Source organism: Odocoileus virginianus, chromosome 33, assembly GCF_023699985.2.
Source record: "Odocoileus virginianus isolate 20LAN1187 ecotype Illinois chromosome 33, Ovbor_1.2, whole genome shotgun sequence".
NCBI lineage: Eukaryota > Metazoa > Chordata > Mammalia > Artiodactyla > Cervidae > Odocoileus > Odocoileus virginianus.
The window spans coordinates 31,797,403-31,815,864 of NC_069706.1; the positions used below are offsets into that span (position 1 = coordinate 31,797,403).

At 56.9% G+C, this 18,462-nt stretch overlaps 1 protein-coding gene across 1 annotated transcript in view; it reads right to left on the reverse strand.

Annotated features, from left to right (window-relative positions):
- The window catches only part of CLIP2 (CAP-Gly domain containing linker protein 2), a 75,362-nt gene extending 58,236 nt beyond the window's left edge, over nt 1–17,126 (reverse strand). The window contains exon 1 of the mRNA XM_020896862.2: nt 16,771–17,126. The gene's annotated coding sequence lies outside the window, so the exon portion shown is untranslated. The remainder of the gene's footprint in view (nt 1–16,770) is intronic.
- Nucleotides 17,127–18,462: the final 1,336 nt, after the last annotated feature.

Below are 18,462 nucleotides of genomic sequence, written 5' to 3' on the forward strand. Positions count from 1 at the left end.
TGGTGCCTACAGGTGCTTGGTGAACCACTTGAATGGTTAATGACACTGGCTTATCATCAATGAAAGGCCCGGGAGGCTCCCCTCACCTCCCCAGGGCCCAAGCTTCAGGACTGAGTGGCTTGTAATGATCAGCCCAGCTGGTTGTCTGACACCGCGGCTTTTCAGGGAGCTGGTCCGCTCACTAGCTTGCCTGCCCTCTGAGACAGGGACCAGGCATCAAAGCTGTATCTGGCATTCCAGCCTCCCCAGCCAGCCTTGCTGACGATGACCCTGCATTTCCTCACCTCTCACCTGACACTCCCTTGCATCCCAGACTCTGTCTGTGCCTTTTCTCCCACCTGCTTCACTGCACATATTCCAACCACATACGAGACACTTGGCCCAATGCCTCCTCCTCCAGGAAGTCCCCCAGGACCTTTGACCCACAGAGACTTCAGGATCACACACTGAGCCAAGAAGAGAGGATACTGTTCTCTTATCTTCATCTGCCTCCCGGGAGCCCATGGGCCACCCCGGGTGGGGCCACAGTCTCCTCTCTGGGAACCCCAGCCTTAGCACAGTGCCTGGCACAGAGCTCATGATTCAGAAACCCCATAGGACAGCACATTTGCTGTGGCTCAGAGGACAACAAATCTCCAGGGATACTGCTCTCCGGGGAGGCTTCTGGAGGTTCCCATAGTCGCCCTCCTGCCCTCCCAGGCCCTGATGACCCAGGAGCATCCACTATGAGGAACCTACTGTGTGCCAGGCTATACGCCCTGGTGAGGCAGTGGGCATCCTACAGGTGAGCATCGATGGGCAGCGAAGCCCGAAGATGCACCCAAAGCCACAGACAGCTCAGCAGCCGGACGGGAGTCAGACCCAGGTCTGGCCCCGCCTCCTGGCGCTGCCTGGACCAGGCCTGGAATAACATTTGTGAGACCCCTGGCCTCTGGGGAGAGCGCCCACGTGCCTCCCTGACAAAGGAGACCAGAGAAGCCGGCGGAAAGGAGCAGAACCCAGGCGGTGTAACCCAGTCCACGGAGGGCTGGGGTCAGGGGAGGAGAGGCCAGCGGCCCACCCCCAGCCCCATCCCCGCCCCCGCGCGGCGAGGGGGAAATGGAACAGGAAGAGGGGGAGGCGCCCCCTTTATGACTCATGACTTTATGGCTCGTGGGATACAGGAAGCGAGGGGTTTCTTGGGAAAAGCTGGGACGTGGGGACACGCTGGCCTCTGACCACGCTGCGGCCGATGGGGGAGGCCTGGGAGGAAATATTGCTTTCAGTCACGGAGTCCAAACTCCAGACCCATCACGAGTAGCTGTAGGGCCCTGGCCAGGTGTGAGCCTCAGCGGCATCACCTGTAAAATGGGAGGGCACACTGCTGTCACGTGGGGAGCACGGACGTGCGAGGCCGCGGAGGCAGCCCCACGAGGGTGCCTCTGCCCGGCACACAGGCTGTGCAGAGGGGCGGCGTCTCTACGATCAGGTCTCTGTTATGTTCTCCGCAGGCTCCGAACGCACACGCCGCCACCTCCTGGGACCCGGGGCCACGACAAGGCGGGCATCGCAGAAGCGGGCGAGGGCGAGCGGCATTCAGACCAACAGACCCCTTTTGTGTCGCCTTCAATCGCCATTGACCGAAGACAAACCGGGCTGCATTTCAGGGTTTCCATTTCAGCGGTCCCCGGGGGTGGCCGGCCGCAGTTTGCGGGGGAGGAGGAATGGGGCCCAAGAACTTTCTGCCAATCGGAGGCCCAGGGTGCGGCCCGGCAGATCGGGGAAAGGTGCCAAATAGGACAGTGGAAAGCCCATGCCCTCGTGCCAGCGTCGCCCAGAGGGCGCGGGAGGCGGCACCAGGAAGTGGTCTCCCAGGACCAGACCTCAGCGCAGCCATCAGCCGCATCCTGGGCTCTCCTGCTGGAGGGCAACCCTCCCCCTCCGCCCAACAGAGGTGGCTGGGGCGGGGGGTGCGCCTCCTCCCCACCCCACGGATCCCCGCGGCTGGGGTGCCAAAGCTCCCTCTGCTCTTCTGAGCCACGTGGCAGCCAGAGATGGACTCAGTGCGGCTCCCTGCCCACTCACACAAAGGCCGGAGACCACAGCAATGCCATGGGTGGGGTGGGGGAGGGGAGGAAGCGTGCTGTAACCGGGAGCACGGGGTGGGGATGGGGGCCAGGCTGGGGAAACTGCGGGGCACAGACCCCACCCTGCCAGGCCGACCAAGCAGCTGAGGATTTAGAGTGCTTAAACTGGGGCGGGGGTGAGGGGTATCCAGAGACTGAAAGGGACACTTGGCTGGCAGGGGGTGGGGGTGGGGTGAGGGTCTCCCAGTGGTGCCCGGACACTAGGATGCGGACGAGGAGGGGATAAAGTGCCAGGGAAGACATCAAGCAAAGAATCCAACCGTTTGCATGGGCCTTTTTTTTTTTTTCTTGGAAGGCACAAAGAAATCAGTTTTATTACGTCAAGTATGTATATACGATGCAGAGAATTTCTAATCAAATCCTTTAAAGTTTTTTGCTGTTTCATTTTTCTACATCTTTGAAGAATATTTGTTTTGTTTTTAATTGTATTATTGGAGTATAACTGCTTTAGGATGTTGTGTTAGTTTCTGTTGTACAGCAAAGTAAAGGATACATGTATCCTTCCCCTCTTGAACCTCCCACCCCCTGCCAATCCCACCCTTGGATCAGCATGGAACAGGGGCTGTGCTCCCTGAGCTATACACAGCAGCTTCCCACTAGCAATTTATTTTTATTTATTGATTTTAATCGGAGGACAATGACTTTACAATACTGTGATGGTTTCTGCCATCCATCGATACGAACTGACCATAGGTATACGTGTCCCCTCCATCCTGAAGCCCCTTCCCCAGCTGTTTTACACGGGGCAGTGTACACATGTCAATGCCACTCCCCCAACCTGCCCCAGACTCCCTTGCCCCCCTTGGCCACACGGCCATTCTCCACGTCTGCGTTTCTATTCCTACCCTAAAGACAGGTTCGTCTGTACCATTTTTCTAGATTCCATATATATATATGCATTAATATACGATATATTTTTTTCTTCTTCACGCACTTCACTCTGTGTCCAGATGAGCATTTTAGTGAAACATCCAGGAGTTGATGAGGATGAGGGGGGTGGGGGCTGCTGCGACAGACAAGGACTCCAGGAGGCCTGAACTGAGACAGAGGCAGGGGCTGGAGGGGACAGATGCTAAGCAGGTGGCAAACAGCGTTGAAGGGTGGGAGGCGGTGGGGTAGGGAGGGCTAAGGAAAGGATGGCGGGAGGCAGGGACCTGGGAGGAGGGAGGGGCTGGGGCAAGGGGGGGGCACTCATTTGGGGACACGCTAGGTGTAAAGTGACGAGGGTCTGGGGCACCCACCCGGTGTGCAGGGTCAGGGGCTGGAGGGGAAGAAGAAAGGGACCCCGGGCACTGAGCTGAGGGCACCCGATGACAGCGGGGCATGAGCAGGCCAGCTTTCGAGGAGACATGTGGGGCCTCCCCAGTCCCGCAGGGAAATGCAAATCCAAGCCGCCAGGAGATCCTGTTTCCCACCCAATCAGATGGGCGCAAAGTCAAAGAGCCAGGTGATACCAAGTTGCTGGAAAGGCCTCAGGGTAGGGCCCACCAGTGGGCACTGGGACAGTGGGGGGGGGCAGGGAGCCGTGTGGGTGCAGAGGAGACCCAACCACGGACCTTGGCCGAGCATCCAGGAGGCAACTCTGTGCTGCTGACCCACAGCGCCCCCAGCAAATGTGGCTTGAGGGGTGGGGCTGGGGCGGGGCAAGTGGGAGCTTCATATCTATTTTTTTTTAATGCAGGAGGCCTGAGTTTGATCCTTGGGTTGGGAAGATCCCCTGGAGAAGGGAATGGCTACCCACTCCAGTATTCTTGCCTGGAGAATCCCCATGAACAGAGGAGCCTGGTGGGCTATAGTCTGTAGGGCTGCAAAGGGTTGGACATGACTAAGCAAGTAACACTTTCACTTTTCATTATTTATTTGGCTGAGCTGGGTCTTTGATGCAGCATTCTCAATCTTCAATTTTCCTTGTGGCATGTGGGATCTTTTTAGCTGAGGCATGTGGGACCTACTTCCCTGACCAGGGATCGAACTTGGGCCTCCCTGCATTGGGAGTGCAGAGTCTTAGCCACTGGACCACCACACACAATTCCTGCTTCACTAGTATTTGTAAGATTTGCTTCTTTCAGTCCTGCATGTTGTACATGGGAGTTCACTATGCCCTGTCTATTCTTTTGAGTGCCTAAAAATATTTCAAAACATTAAAATTTGATTGTTATTTATATTTAGGCTGCCTGGTGAGGCATGCAGGATTTCGTTTCCCAGCCCGGGATCAAACCCGTGCCCCCTGCAATAAAAGTGTGGATTCTTAACCACTGGTCTGCTAGGGAAATCCCTCAAAATGCTTTTTAAATTAAAAAAAAATTTTTTTAAAGATAGACACAAGGAGAGAGGGAGAGAAAAGTTTACACCCTCTCATGCACACCCACCAAGAGGAATGGGGGGCAGGTCCCAAACAGAGTGAACCCCAGGTGCTAACCCCAGGCTCCAAGTGGTGGGCCCTTATACAAGCATGGTATGAGTGCCCCCAGCCCTGCCCCACTTGGCACCCCAACACTCACACCTGCACTAGAACCCCAGTGATACCCAACCCCCAAATCCAGTGTGACCACCACCCCCATGAGCCTCCACCCAGCCGGTACCCGTCCCATCCTGCTGGGGAAGGAGGCCCATTTGTTTGCATGTGACTGAGGCTCAGGAAATTTCAGCCAGTGGTGAAGCTGGAATCCCCACAGTCAAGTGGAGAGTGAGGCACCCTCCCTGAGAGTCCTGCCAGCTCACAGCAGCCGTCCCTGAAGCCTGGGAGGGCCGGGGAGGTGGAGCCTATCTGCCTGTGTCCCTCCGCCCCACACCCATCACCCAGTCGGCGGGGACCACAGCCCAACATTCACATGGCCGCCGGCCAGCGGCAGGAAGGACGGGGCAGTAGTGGGCGATTTGGGGTCCAAGTTGCCCTGGGGATGCCTGGCAGCCACTCAAAACGTGCGGAAGGGACCCGGCCCAAGCCTCACAGTTGCGCTAGGGTGGGAACCCAGGCTAAACCAGCTGATGTGGCTTCAAGGAGGGGGGAGAGAGGACGAAGCTGGGGAGATGACAGGGCAGGCGCACCCACAGGACTGAGGAGGGAAGGACAGGCAGACCTAAGAGCCCTGGTCGACTCCCCATCTCCCTGGTACCTGCAGGGGGAGACACAAGCAGGGGTGAGTTCAGAAGGCCGGGATGTGGTCCCACCTGCTTGCCATCCTGCCATCCTCACAGCCCCTGAGCTTGGGAATGCAATTCTTTGTAAGTCAGTATCTTCCCTGTCCTGCCCACTACCAGGGCGACTGCAGAGCTCTGGGAGCGGCCAGCCTGTCAGTCCTCTCTGAGCTGGACAGACTGGGGTGTGGCCATCTCCCCTTGGGCTTGGAGTTCAGATCCTCTCTCCCAGCAAAGGGGATCAGGGCTTCCCCTCCCTGCCCTGCCAGTCCAGGGAGGGGAAGGAATGTGGATATACTTCCCTGCATTACACACACACACACGCAGCTGGCATACTCAGAACCAGGGCACAGCCATGGCCCCAGAACCCCAACCCTAGCTGTGTGGCCACGCCCCCAGACTCAGTGACCAGACAGCTTGGATCCTCCCACCACTGGTCTGGGACACTGGGCAGGCATTAGCCTGACTCTGCTGGATGGGGTCCCCCATCAGGCCCAAAGGGAAGGGCTAGTTGCCCCCTGACCCACCTTTATTCCCATTTCACGGGATGGGAAAACTGAGGCCCAGGACAGAAATGTGAAGTGAACAGGACAGTAACAGACAACTGCCCAAATGAAGAAGAGCTGTGCTGGGCAAGAAGGTCCTTGAGATAAGACAGAATTGGGGTCACGGGGGAGGGCGGGGCTGCCGACGTCACCCAGCCATCAGGGCAACAGGAAGGAACTGGCTCTGGTATCCTGCCTCCCCGGCCAGGATGCTGATCCAGTCGTCTTTCACTACTGCCTCCCTCCCTTCTGGTTTCCATGGCAGCTCCATCTAACCCATGAAGGCCAGGGCAGCTGCAGGAGAGCCACCCATCTCCTGGGTTCTCCTCCCCAACCCAGTGTCCTGGGCCTCCTCCCTGGCTTGGGATTTGCACAAGCAACTCAAAAAGACCCTTGAGCAAAAGGAGAGTCTTTACAATAAGTGGTGCTGGATCAAATGGATAGCCAAGAGGGGGGAAAAACAACATCAAAAAAACCCCATGATCCTTTCTGTGACTGGCAGAATAATGGCTTCACCCTGGTCCTTGTGAATATTTCAGTTTATGTGGCAAAAGGGAATTAAGGCTACAGATAGAGCTAAGCTGCTAATCAGCTGACCTGAGAGGAGATTATTCTGAATGATCCAGGCAGACTCAATGTAAGCACGAGGGTCCTTATAGGTGAAAAGGGGAGGCAGGAGAGACAGAGGCAGAGAGATGACTGCCTGCAAAGGACCTGGTCCGACATTGCTGGCTTTGAGGATGGAGGCAGGGGCTGACAGCCAAAGAATGCAAGTGGCCTCTAAGAAGCTGGAAAAGGTTTCCAGAAACAGATTTTTCCTTAGAATTCTTAGAAGGAATGCAGCCCTGCTGACATCCTGATTTCAGCTTGGTGAGATCCATGTCAGACTTCTGACCTCCAGAAGTGTAAGATAATACATCTGTGTTGTTTTAAACCACTGAGTTTGTGGTCATTTGTTATAAGAGCCACAGGAAACTAATATGCTTGCTTCACATCATACACGACAATCAGCTCCAGACAGAGGGCAGGATCTGAACGTGAAAGGTAAAACAATACGGTTTTTAGAAGACATGAAAGAGGATCTGCCTAACGCTGGAGTAAGGCAGAGATTTCAACACAGGAAGTGCTAAAAGGGAAGAGATGGACAAACTGGACAATATGTTTCTGTGACTCAAATGATACCACCGGGGTGGGGGGGAAGGAGAGAGAGAGAATGAATTTGTAATTCCTGTATTCTGCAAAGGATTCCTATTCAAAATATGGAAAAAATTCATCAAATCAAGTGAGAAAAAACTCAACAAGACTTGACCAAGCACTTCACCCCAGAAAAGGGTATTTGAATGACCAATAAACAGATGGAAAGAAGTTCACCTTCATTAGTCACCATGACAACACTACATCCACTGGAATGTATAAAAAGGAAGCATGGACCCCAAGTGTTGGTGAGGATGTGGAATATCTGGAATGCTTGTGCACTGTTAGTACAAGTGGAAATTGGTGTAAGCAATGTGGAAAACAGTCTGGCGTTACACACCACAGCTGAGAGTGACCCAGCAATCCCACTCCTAGCTATGTGTGAATGCGTGTTCAGTCACTTCAGTCGTGTCTGAGTCTTTGCAACCCCAGGACTGTAGACTGCCAGGCTCTTCTGTCTATGGGAATTCTCCAGGCAAGAAACTAGAGTGGGTTGTCATGCCCTCTACTAAGGGATCTTCCCGACCCAGGGATCGAATCAGCATCTCTTATGTCTCCTGCGTTGGCACTTCACCACTAGAGCTACCCAAGAAGCCCATTCCGAGCTATGTCGCCACAGAAAAGTGTACGTACATACACAGGAGACATGGACTATTCCTAATATCCCCAAACTGAAAATAACCCAAATATACACCACCGTCAGAGTGAGTAAATAAGTGGTTGTTTACTCACACAACGGAATGAAGCACAGCAATGAGAATGAGCGAACTACAAATACATGCAACAATATGTGTGAGCCTTGTGAATCTTGAGTGAAAGAGGGCAGCTGTGGATCATATGCTTCCATTTAAAAGGAAGGTCAGAAAAAAAAAAAAAAAAAGGAAGGTCAGGGATTTCCCTGCTGGTCCAGGGGTTAAGAATCCCCCTTGCAATGCAGGAGGCACCAGGTTGAACTCTGGTCCGGGAAGATCCCACATACTGCATGGCAACTGAGCCTGTGAGCCACAACTACGGAAGCCTGCATGCTCTAGGGCCCGTGCTCTGCAAGAGGCCACTGCAGTGAGAAATCCACGCGCCACAACCAGAGAAAGCCCGCAGACAGCAACGGAGACCCAGTGCAGCCAAAAATAAATAAAGTTTTTAAAAAGAAGTTCAAAGGCAGGCAAAAATGTATTCATGGTACCAGAAATTGGGAAAGGGGTCACCCTTGGGTCAGGGGTGTAGACCGGAAGGAAAAACAAGAGGGGCTCTGGGGGAGCTAGCAGGTTCTGATTCTGGCTTTGAGTGCTACAGAGGTATTTCAGTTTGAGAAAATTTGACAAAATACTACACTCATGATACACACACTTGTCCGTATGGATGCTGTACTTCAACAAAAAGGCTTTTGTTGTTTTTTTCAATTCCCTGGGCTTGGGGCGAGTGGCAGCAGGAGTGGAGGAGGCAGGGCAGGCCCAGATCATCATACCAGGTGTGGTCCCTACTGCTCTGGGGCCTCCCCCACCCTGCAGATGACCCCAGCCAGCACCTAACCATCTGGACCCACTGACGCATCTGACTCCCCCAAGGGCCTGTGGACTGCTGACAGGCAGGCTCCAGCCCCACGGGGCTCCAGCTCCCAGGACCTGGCACCGAGGGTTTCTGTGCTCAACAGCCTTCCAGCACCAGCTTTCTTCCCTAAAGAAGACACGCTGACTCCCATCCCAGCATCCTCTCACTCCCAGGCCTTCCCCTGTAGGCAGGGGGTAGGGGGAGGCTGAGCCCGCTGAGGTCAGAGCCTGTCTCCTCACCCACACGAGAGGAGGGGACACCAATCAGGGCCCACGATGAACAGCCAGGATGTGGGTGGCATGGAGAAGGGATGAACCAGCCAGGGGTCCATGGGTACTACTTACACCTCTGAAGAGCCAGCCAGGCCTGCTGATGGGGGGTGGGGGGCAGTGCAAAGAACGGGGGAGGCGTGGCAGCATTTAGTGGCCCCAGAGGTGAGGTCAGTGACTAACAAGCCCTCAAAGTCTGTATTTTCTTTTATTGCTTCCAGGAAGGCACTCCCTATCAATGCCCCCCAGTCACCAAATTCTGGCGGAATATCACCAACGTACAGGCACAGCCACACACAGTCTGTCACATCTCCTTTGCACACTCTGCTCCTTCTGCTAGAATCCCTTCCTCTCATCCACTGGCAAGATCCCTGGCCTCTCTCACTGAGAAAGCTTTAAGGGCAGGTTCTTAGAGTATCTTGTTTGTTGCAGGCTCTTGGTACCTAGGACAGCGCCCAACCGACAGGGGAGCTCAAACGATGTTTAAGGAATACATGAATGAATTAAACGCCCTCCTCTGCCTCCATCAGCTTCCCAGGTAGCACTAGTGGTAAAGAACCCACCTGTGGCTGCAAGAGACACAAGAGATGCAGGTTTGATCCCTGGGTTGGGAAGATCTCCTGGATGAGGGCAAGCAACCCACTCCAGTATTCTTGCCTGGAGAATCCCATGGACAGAGGAGCCCGGTGGGCTACGGTCGGTAGGGTTGCAAAGAGTTGGACACAACTGAAGTGATTTAGTATGCACACATGCACGCCTCCAACATCCTTCTCATGTTGAGTTGAAGGCCCATGACAGCTTGTAACACCCTATGGCCACGCTCACTGGCCAGCTTGGAGTGATCTCCAGAGAGAGGAGTAAGTCAACATTCTGACCAACTCACATTCTTCTAGAATCCCAGAGCCAAGCGCACCTGGCACACAGCCACTGCTCACCAGTGAGTCCAACAAGCAACGAATCAGGTAGTGAGCCCCCTGTCACTGGGAGCAATCAAGCAGAGACTGAAGCCTACTCTCAGAATACCAGCTCTTGCTGCCCTGAGAGGCTCTCGTGAGCTGGCACGGCTATTATCACTGTCAACAACAACAGGAACCAGAACTTGCTGAGCATCGCCCCCAGTCCAGGGCTGGGCCACTGCAGCTGTGCTCTGCACTGTGAACCTGGGTGGCGTGCTGGGTGCCAGAGTCCAGGTGGGCTGGGGCTCTATCCCCCGCCAAGCTGTTTCGGCCCAAGGAATCACAGACCTGCAACATTCATTCTGCTGCAGGCACGTCTAAGCCCTTTAGAGATATTAATCTGTGCACAGCAAGCCCGTGAAGACGATGCTGTCATGAGTTCCACTTACTAGCCGGGAAACTGCGGCCCAGAGCCAGCAGGTCGCTTGCTGGGGATGATACAACTGAGCAGTGGCAGGTGAGATTCCCACTCAGGTCCCCCCGCCGTGGAGTTCACGCTCTTAAACACTGATCTTTTTAAAAACTTATTTATCTGGGGCCATGCTGCACAGCATGTGGGATCTTCGTTCCCCAACCAGGGATGGAACTTGTGCCCCCTGCACTGGAAGCATGGAGTCTTAACCACGGGACCACCAGGGAAGTCCCCCTTAACCACTGCTCTTGACTTCCTCAGAACTGAGACCAACGCTCCTCCAGGCACTGGGTTGGGAGAACAAGGGCACAGTTTGAAGCAGGAGGTCAGGAGGGCGCCCCACGGCCCTGGGTGCTGAGACCACAGTCCACAGCGTGTCTGCCAGCTCCCTCCTGCTTCTGGCCCGTTTCCTGGGCCCCTTCCACCCAGCGCCCTGAGCTCCAGCTTCCCTGAGCTTCTCCCTGCTCCTGAAGACACCCCAGCCAGTTGCCTGCTATGCCAGAATGTTCTCACCCCTCTCCTGTGCGCGTGCTAAATCGCTTTCGTCGTGTCCGACTCTGTGCGGCCCTATAGACTACAGCCTGCCAGGCTCCTCTGTCCATGGGATTCTCCAGGCAAGAATACTGGAGTGGGTTGCCATTCCCTCCTCCAGGGGATCTTCCCGACCCAGGGATTGAACCCGCATGAAGTGAGCTCTTTACCACTAGCAGCACCTGGGAAGCCCTTCACCCCTCTTCCATCCTTTAGCCAAGTCCTGGGGCCCAGCAGGTGTGTCCGGAGCTCTCTGCACACCCCTGTATCACAGATTCCCTGGCATCCTCGCAGGATGGGGATTCTCCAGCAGGGACCAGTTGGGCTCCTGGTTCCTGGGGTCTCACCCCTTCCCCTAGAGCCCATCTGGCCCTCGTGGAGGGGACTGGCTGTGAGCATCAGCCCCAGCTCTCAGCTCCGCTGCAGCTGCTGCTAAGAAGCCTCCGGGAGGAGGGTTATTAAGATCACAAGGCAGCTGCAGTCCTCCCCTCCCTCTGCCACGGACTCCCTCCCAGGACCTGCTGCCCCTCACTCAGGCTTTCATGTTATATATAGCAGGGGCTTACACAAGATAATGTGACAATGCAAAGCCACTCCAAACTCTTTATGTCCCCTGGATCTGGCTCCTAGAAAGCTGGGTCAAATTACTACCAAGAGAAGGTGCCGCAGCCCCTCCGGCTTCATCTGATGTTTGCTAACCCAGGCTGCCCCTGCCCCGATTGTCTCACGTCTTTTCCATCTTGTTAGACTGCGTTTATCTTTGTCAATCACCTCAAGTCCTTTCTGGAATTGGACAAAGAACACAGGAGACCCTTCTGGGCATCTTCTCTTCTCCGCTCTGCATTCCCAGTGCCCAGCGCAGCCCTCAGTCAGAGAGAAGCTGAATGCGGGCTGAGCGAGTGAACCTACAAGCAGATGAACTTAGGCAGGGAACAGTCTACAGCAGAAGAGGGAACAGCAGGAGCGAAATCAGGATATGTGCCACGCATGTGTGTGTGCCAAGTCGCTTCAGTCGTGTCCTACTCTTTGCGATCCTATGGACTATAGCCTGCCAGGCTCCTCTGTCCATGGGATTCTCCAGGCAAGAATACTGGAGTGGGTGGTCATGTCCCCCTCCAGGAGATCTTCCCGACCCAGGGATGGAACCTGCATCTCTTATGTCTCCTGCATTGGCAGGCGGGTTCTTTACCACTAGTGCCACCTGGGAAGCCCCCCAAAATCAGGATACAAGGCAGCAAAAAAAAAAAAATCAGAAAACACCTAATGTCATTTCCTCCTTTATCGCAGGGAGGGTCCTACAACCAGATGCCCTACCTCACAGTGGGCCTGAAAGAATGCTGGGCTCCATACTGAGCCCCCAGGCCAGACACTAAATGCCCCTCTGCCCCCAAACTTCTCCTTCACTTTTCTCTGTGCCCCTCAGGAAGGCGCTCCTTATCGACCCCGAGTCTGCCCATCCTTCAGGACACAGCGCAGTCCTGTTCCCCCAGAAAGCCCCTTCGGCCATCCCACCCACGCCGTGCCCTGCCTCCGAGTCACCCTCGGGAACTTGAACCATTCTCAGGGGCAGTGACCCCATTGAGCATGGAGGCTCTTCTACTCTGGCCTTAAAAATGTTCCATAAAGGTACTGATGTCATTTATACTTTCAGGAAGGGTGCTTACATCTTCCCGATTTGACAAACGCCTCTTGAAGGCGGGGTCTGAAACTAAGGTGCATTCTGCTCCCTCCACGCTGAGGGGCTGGCTTCCGCTCAGCCATCACCCACTCCCACCCACCACGCTGGATGCTGGAGAGTGAGGCTGGGGCACCCGGGAGCGGAGCTGAGGCCAGGCTGGGGGCGAGGAGGAGCGGATCAGCCCTGCATCACCTCCTTTAGGGACGAGAGACTGGAAAACCAGGCCCTCATCGTGAGCTCCAAATTTCCCCTCTCCCGGTGAAGAGACCAAAAAGGCGAAGATGGAAATGAAATAGGGGTGAGCATCTCTCTGGGCTGCGGCTGAAGTCAGAGGTACGTTCCAGGGTCGAAGCCAGGGCGCTCCGTGAAGACGGCAGCCAGTAAGTGGACGTGGCCCCAAACTCAAGCCTCGTTAATCAAAACCACCTGCTATGCTCTACTTTCTATTCAGAGGGGAAATGTTTCATTATCGTTCTGAAGCATTTCCTCTGAAAACAGGAGCTCTGTGTTACTGTTTCTGTACCCCCGGCAAAGAAAGGAGAGATGGGCTGAGGTGGGTCCCCTGCTGGCACCCGCCCCCCGCCTGACCCCAGTCCCCTGGTGCCCCAAGCCCGGGTGGGGAGGCCTGCAGTGGGCTCCCAGGGATGGTGAGCCCCCCACTCCCCTGTCCTCCCTGCAGCCCACACACCCTACATCATAACCCCGTACCAGCTGTGCCCAGCCCTGCCCCTCACCCGCAGACCCAGACATGGCGCGGCCTGCCCTCCAGCAGCCCAGCAGATGGGGTGGGCACCCTCACCCAAGCTGGGCCCATCCGGCTCTCCGGCACCCAGAGACTAAGGGGAGCACCCCCTGGGTGGTCCTGTGGCCTCTAGCTGAAGCCACCATTCGGGGCGGCCACCCCAGCAACCCAGAGAGAGAAGCCGCGACAGAGGCACCAGGAGAGGACAGCAAATGAAATCCAGAGAGAGGAAGGCCGGAGGAGGAGCTGCCTGCCGGCTTCCCAGGTCCTGGGGGAGCCAGGCCGCCTGCAATTGTTTCCTGCAAAGTTCCTTTCCTCTCAACTCCCCTTTCACTTAACCTAATTGGAGGCGGTCCCTGTTCACAGCCACAGAATAATCCAAAGAGAGGTGTCGGTGGGGGGGGGCCTCCCCGTTCTCCCAGCTCAAAGCCAGGCCTGCCCATCAAGCCCAGGTCACTAGACAGTTTATAAAAGGTGAGGCCCTGGGTATAGAAAAGGCAGGGCCCCGCCAGTTGGGAGCAGGCCCTGAGAACCAAAGAGGGTCTGGACTTTGAACTTGAGCCCGCGGGATGGAGATGTCTGAGGAAGTCATGGCCAAAAACCTCACTTTCAGGAAGTGAACCAGATAGGTGGGCAGGCGGGGTGGTGGAAGGAAGTTATGTCATCCAGGCACACCGCAGGTGCTCAGTAAATGCACGGAGGGAATTCCCTGGTGGTCCAGTGGCTAAGACTCCAAGCTGCCAATGCGGAGGGTTCGGGTTTGATCCCTGGTCAGGGAACTAAAGAGCTTGCATGCTGAAACTAAGACCCGGAGCAGCAAAATAAATAAATAAATGTAAATCCGTGGAGGGCAAACAGGGAAACCTCTCCACGTCTTGAATTCCTCATCCATAAAATATAAGCAATGTTATCAAGATATCTACAAACTAAGACACGCGTTCAAAGAGCTTAAAACAGTTCCTGGCAGAGTAAGCACTCAGTATGCATTGTTGTTGCTGTTTTTTAACCTAAACAAAGGCTGACATTCTCCCCAAAGACCACTAGGCAGGTGCTTTGGTCTGAAGGTGACCTCCCTCCTCCAGCTTCATAAGTTGAAATCCTATCCCCTAGGGAGACAGTGTTAGGAGGTGGGGCCTTTGGGTGATTAGGTCGGGGGGTGGAGTGCTCCTGAATGGGATTAGTGCCCTTGTAAAAGAGACCCCACAGAGCTCCGAGCCCCTCTACAGCTTGAGAACACAAAAATAAGTGCAACTCGGAAAAGGGTCCTCACCCAAACCATGCTGACACGTGGATCTCAGCCTTCCAGCCTCCAGAGATGTGAGAAGTAAATGGGTTGTTTAAAGCCACCCAGTCTGCAGTCGTTTGTTAGAACTGCTCAGACTAAGATAACAGGGAACCAGAGCGTCAAGAATACAGCTTCCCTCCTCTGGGCGCTGAAGCAGAGGTGGGGGGATGGCACCAAGAAGGCAGGACCAATCTTTAGGGTGGCAGCTCTAGGGACAGAGGGGTCAAGAGGAAACTGTCCCCCACCTCATGGGCCAGAGCAGAGGGAGCAAGAATGGCATCACCAAGGGAGGCTGGACCATAACAGAGAACAGCCCAGGGAGGAGGCTGCGCTGAGGCAGAGAACAGCAGGGGCTGGGGCGAGGCTAACAGGCAGGACTGCCTGACAGTGGACAAACAGCTGGGGAGGGGCCGGGCCGGGCTGGGCCACTCGTGGGTGTAGATGGAGGCTGAAGGGCCCACCCTGACAGCAGTGACAGCAAACACCAGGCATTCTCTCCACTGCAGTATACACGCTTCACGCACATTTACCTATCCATCCAATTCTCTCAACAGCCCTAAAAGGAGTATCCTCATGCTACAGATGGGGAAACTGAAGCAGAGACAGGTGTCACGACCTGTCTGAGGTCACACAACTAGTAAGTGGCAGGGCTGGGCTTTGAACCCAGGCTGTCAGGCTCCAGCAGTCAAACTTAATTGCCAGAGGGGAGAGCAGATGCTGAAAAAGGATTGCTGCCTCTGCGAGTGGGTTCCTCACTTGCGACTTCAGGCTCTGGGTACGGAATTCCAGGCACCTCCTTCCCAGCCTGCTGGCTGTACCTGGGGACCCACAGGTGTACAGTCCTGCTTGCTAAGGCTCCCCCCAGGTCTCCTCCGCCAGACTCTTCTGCCTTTGAAACTCCCCTCGAGCCCATCCCCCTCCACCAGTCCCACCATCCCTCCCAGGCCAGGACTGCAGATGCCAAAGCATCCTGGGCTTATGGAGAAGGGCGTCATGCCCCAGTCACCCAAATCCTTTGCTGCTCTTCTGACCCACCAGCCAGTCTCTTGCCTCTTTTTCTGACTCCCTCCCCTTGCCCATGCTATTTCCTCTCCCTTGAGCCCCCACCTTTGGGATCCTGGCAGCAAACTTCTTTGCTGGGCTCTGCCAAGCTTCCTGCTCCACCCCATCCTCCAGGTATGCTCCCAGCTCCCCCATCACTGTGCTCCACCAATGATGCTGGGTTGTGCTCCATGGGGGCAGTGCTGCGCCAGGTGACTGCAGCTGGATGAATGAAGGGCTCATTGTTTACGCTACAACTGGTGCGGAGTCTTGCCCCCACGTGGTCCTCCCAGCACCCTCCTCCTCCTCTGCCTGCTATCCCTGGGCCAACACCATCCCCCATGGGCCTCCCTTGGGCATCTCACAGCAGCGAGGGCAGCCCCCCCTCCCCAAACTGGACCTCCCACTTCTCACTCAGAAGGGAAGAGGCGGCAAATCAGAGGTTGGGGAATTCGCAGCTGGGTGGGTGACCTCCCCCCAGGTGCTCCCTCTTATCCAGGGTGGGGCTGGGGCTTGCGTGGCAGTGCCCAGTGGGCACCCTGCCCCGCCCAGGCCCCGCCTAAAGGACCCAAACGGGCGGGCCCTGGAGGCCCAGCTGTAGCATCCTCAGGGCGGCCAGGGCCCCTCCCCGTAGGGAGGGCAGAAAATGTGCTGCCTCACCAGCCACCAGCGCCAGCCTGGGGGGGGGGGGAACCCCTGCGGGAAGACGCCCCACCTCATCCTTCTATTCCCCCTGCGCCATGCACTTTAACCAAGTTTTGCAAAGGGCATTGGCCAGGCGACCACAGCCCGTGGGGCGGGGGCTCCGTGTCCTCCCAGACCCCGGGTCTGGAGAAGAAGGGCCGTGTGGCCGCGCCCACCAGGCTCAGCTCCCCCCATCCCCCGCGCGGGGCCTGGGAGCCCAGAGCCCTGCGGCGAGTCCAGCCGCCCAGCGCTGTCCTTGGAAGGAGCGACGGGCGGCTCCCTAGCATCTGTGCCGAAACCCCGTTAGGGGCACCGAGGGCGCTGGGGATGCCTCCACCGAGGGGACCCGCAGCTCGGGAAGGGTTCCCCAACGCCGGCAGCGCCCCCTCCTCGCTTGCAGGCGACGGGGAAGTTGGGGCGGGGGGTGCACCCAGACGAGCTCCCGCTCACGCCCACCCGCCGGGCCCCGACCCCTTCGGCCTCCCCTCACGCCCCGACAATGCCTCCGGGTCGGCCGCCCGGCTCCGGACCAGGCCCGGGGCTACCGCCGCCTCCCGCAATCCCTCGGTCCTTTGTTGCCCGGCAAGCCCCCTCCCTCGGGGTTCGTCCGGCTGTTCCTACCTTCGCCCCTCCAGCAGCAGGCGGAGCGGCGGGAGGCAGGGGCGCCCGACCCCCGTCCTCTCCCGGAGCCGAGGCACCGGCGGGGGCAGAGGATGCTGCGGCCCCCCTCCCCGCGCGCCGCTGCCCACCGCCTGCAGCCCCTCCCGGCGCCGGGGTTCCGCGTTCGCGCTCCGGGTCCGGGCCTCGCGCGCCGCGTGTGCGGCCGGCTGGGCGGCGGCAGGAAAGCGGGGCGGCGCCGAGCCGGGCAGCCCTGGCCGCCGCCTGCGCTCCCGGCGGCGGAGCCGGAGCCGAGCTGAGCGGGAGCGGAGCGAGCGGCCCGGCTCCGGGAGGGAACAAAAGGGGCCGGCGCTGGGGCGGGCGCGGGAGGGCGGGGCCTGGCGCGGCGGGGGTCAGGCGGGCGCTCGCGCGGCCTCGCGTTTCTCAGGCTGCGGCGCCGCGCCGCAAGGGGGCGGGCGGGCGGAAAACGCCCAGGCACCTCGTCCACCGGCTCCTAGAGGCGGTCAGTGGCTGGGCGTCCGAGGCGTGCCAGCCCCGCACCTCGGCGCCGGGCACCCATCGGCGCTTCCATCGTGTGTGACGGAAGAGAGCATCCTTCAGCCTTGCTCGGCTCACAAGGATGCCCCAGACCCCTGAGAGAGGTGGAAGCTGCGGAGAGGGCTGGGGAGGTTTCTGGAGTTTCCGGGAAGACTTCACTGGGGAGGTGACGTTTCAAGTGGACAGGATGAGGAGGTGACAGTGTAGCGGAGCTGCAAACTCCAGGTCTTCCTGGACGGTCTTGAGGCCAAAACGGATGGGGACAAACGGCGCAGGAGTCTTGGTGATTTGCTTCCAACGCTTGTTTGGAAACAGTGGTCCCCGAGGTACAGATCGAACCCTGCACCATCCTCCCAAGGCAGGAACTGTCTCCCGGAATATCTGAGGACTGACACAGCTACCCGCCTACCCCTCCACCCCGGGGGAAGTCAAGGGCAGAGGCTAAGTGGCAGCCCAGGGGTGAGAAGGAGCTGGGTTCCAGCACTCATTGGTGCCTGGCTGTGGTTGGTCTCTGCATTTTGTTCTCCTTTTCTTTACCCCTCGAGGCACTAACCTTAATGCCTTTGCCCCTTTCTGGTTCCTCCCCACTTTCTCTGTTTGACAAGACATCTATCCCCTTGAAGCCCACCTTTAATTCACCTCCCCCTTACTGTATGGGAATGTGGGTGTTGGGGGAGGTGTGGCCAGTACAGTAGGACTCTGGGAAGGGCAGGTACCAGGCCCGGGCTTGTTTATATGCCCTAAAGCACCCAGTGCAGAGCTTGGCCCAGCATGCCTTTAGAGCATATAATGACACTGTGGAGCTGGGCTTCCCCCGTGGCTCAGCGGTAAAGAATTCGCCTGCAGTGCTGGAGATGAAGGTTTGATCCCCGGTGGCTCAGATGGTAAGGAGTCTGCCAAAATGCAGGAGACCCGGGTTCGATCCCTGGGTCAGGAAGATCCCATGGAGAAGGGAATGGCTACCCACTTCAGAATTCTTGGCTGGAGAATTCCATGGACAGAGGAGCCTGGTTCACTACAGTCCATGAGGTCCCAAAGAGGTGGACATGACTGAGCATACACACATACACACACACACACACACACACACACACACACACACACACACACACACATCCCTCCACTGGAATCCATAATCTTTGAGAAATGAGTTATTTC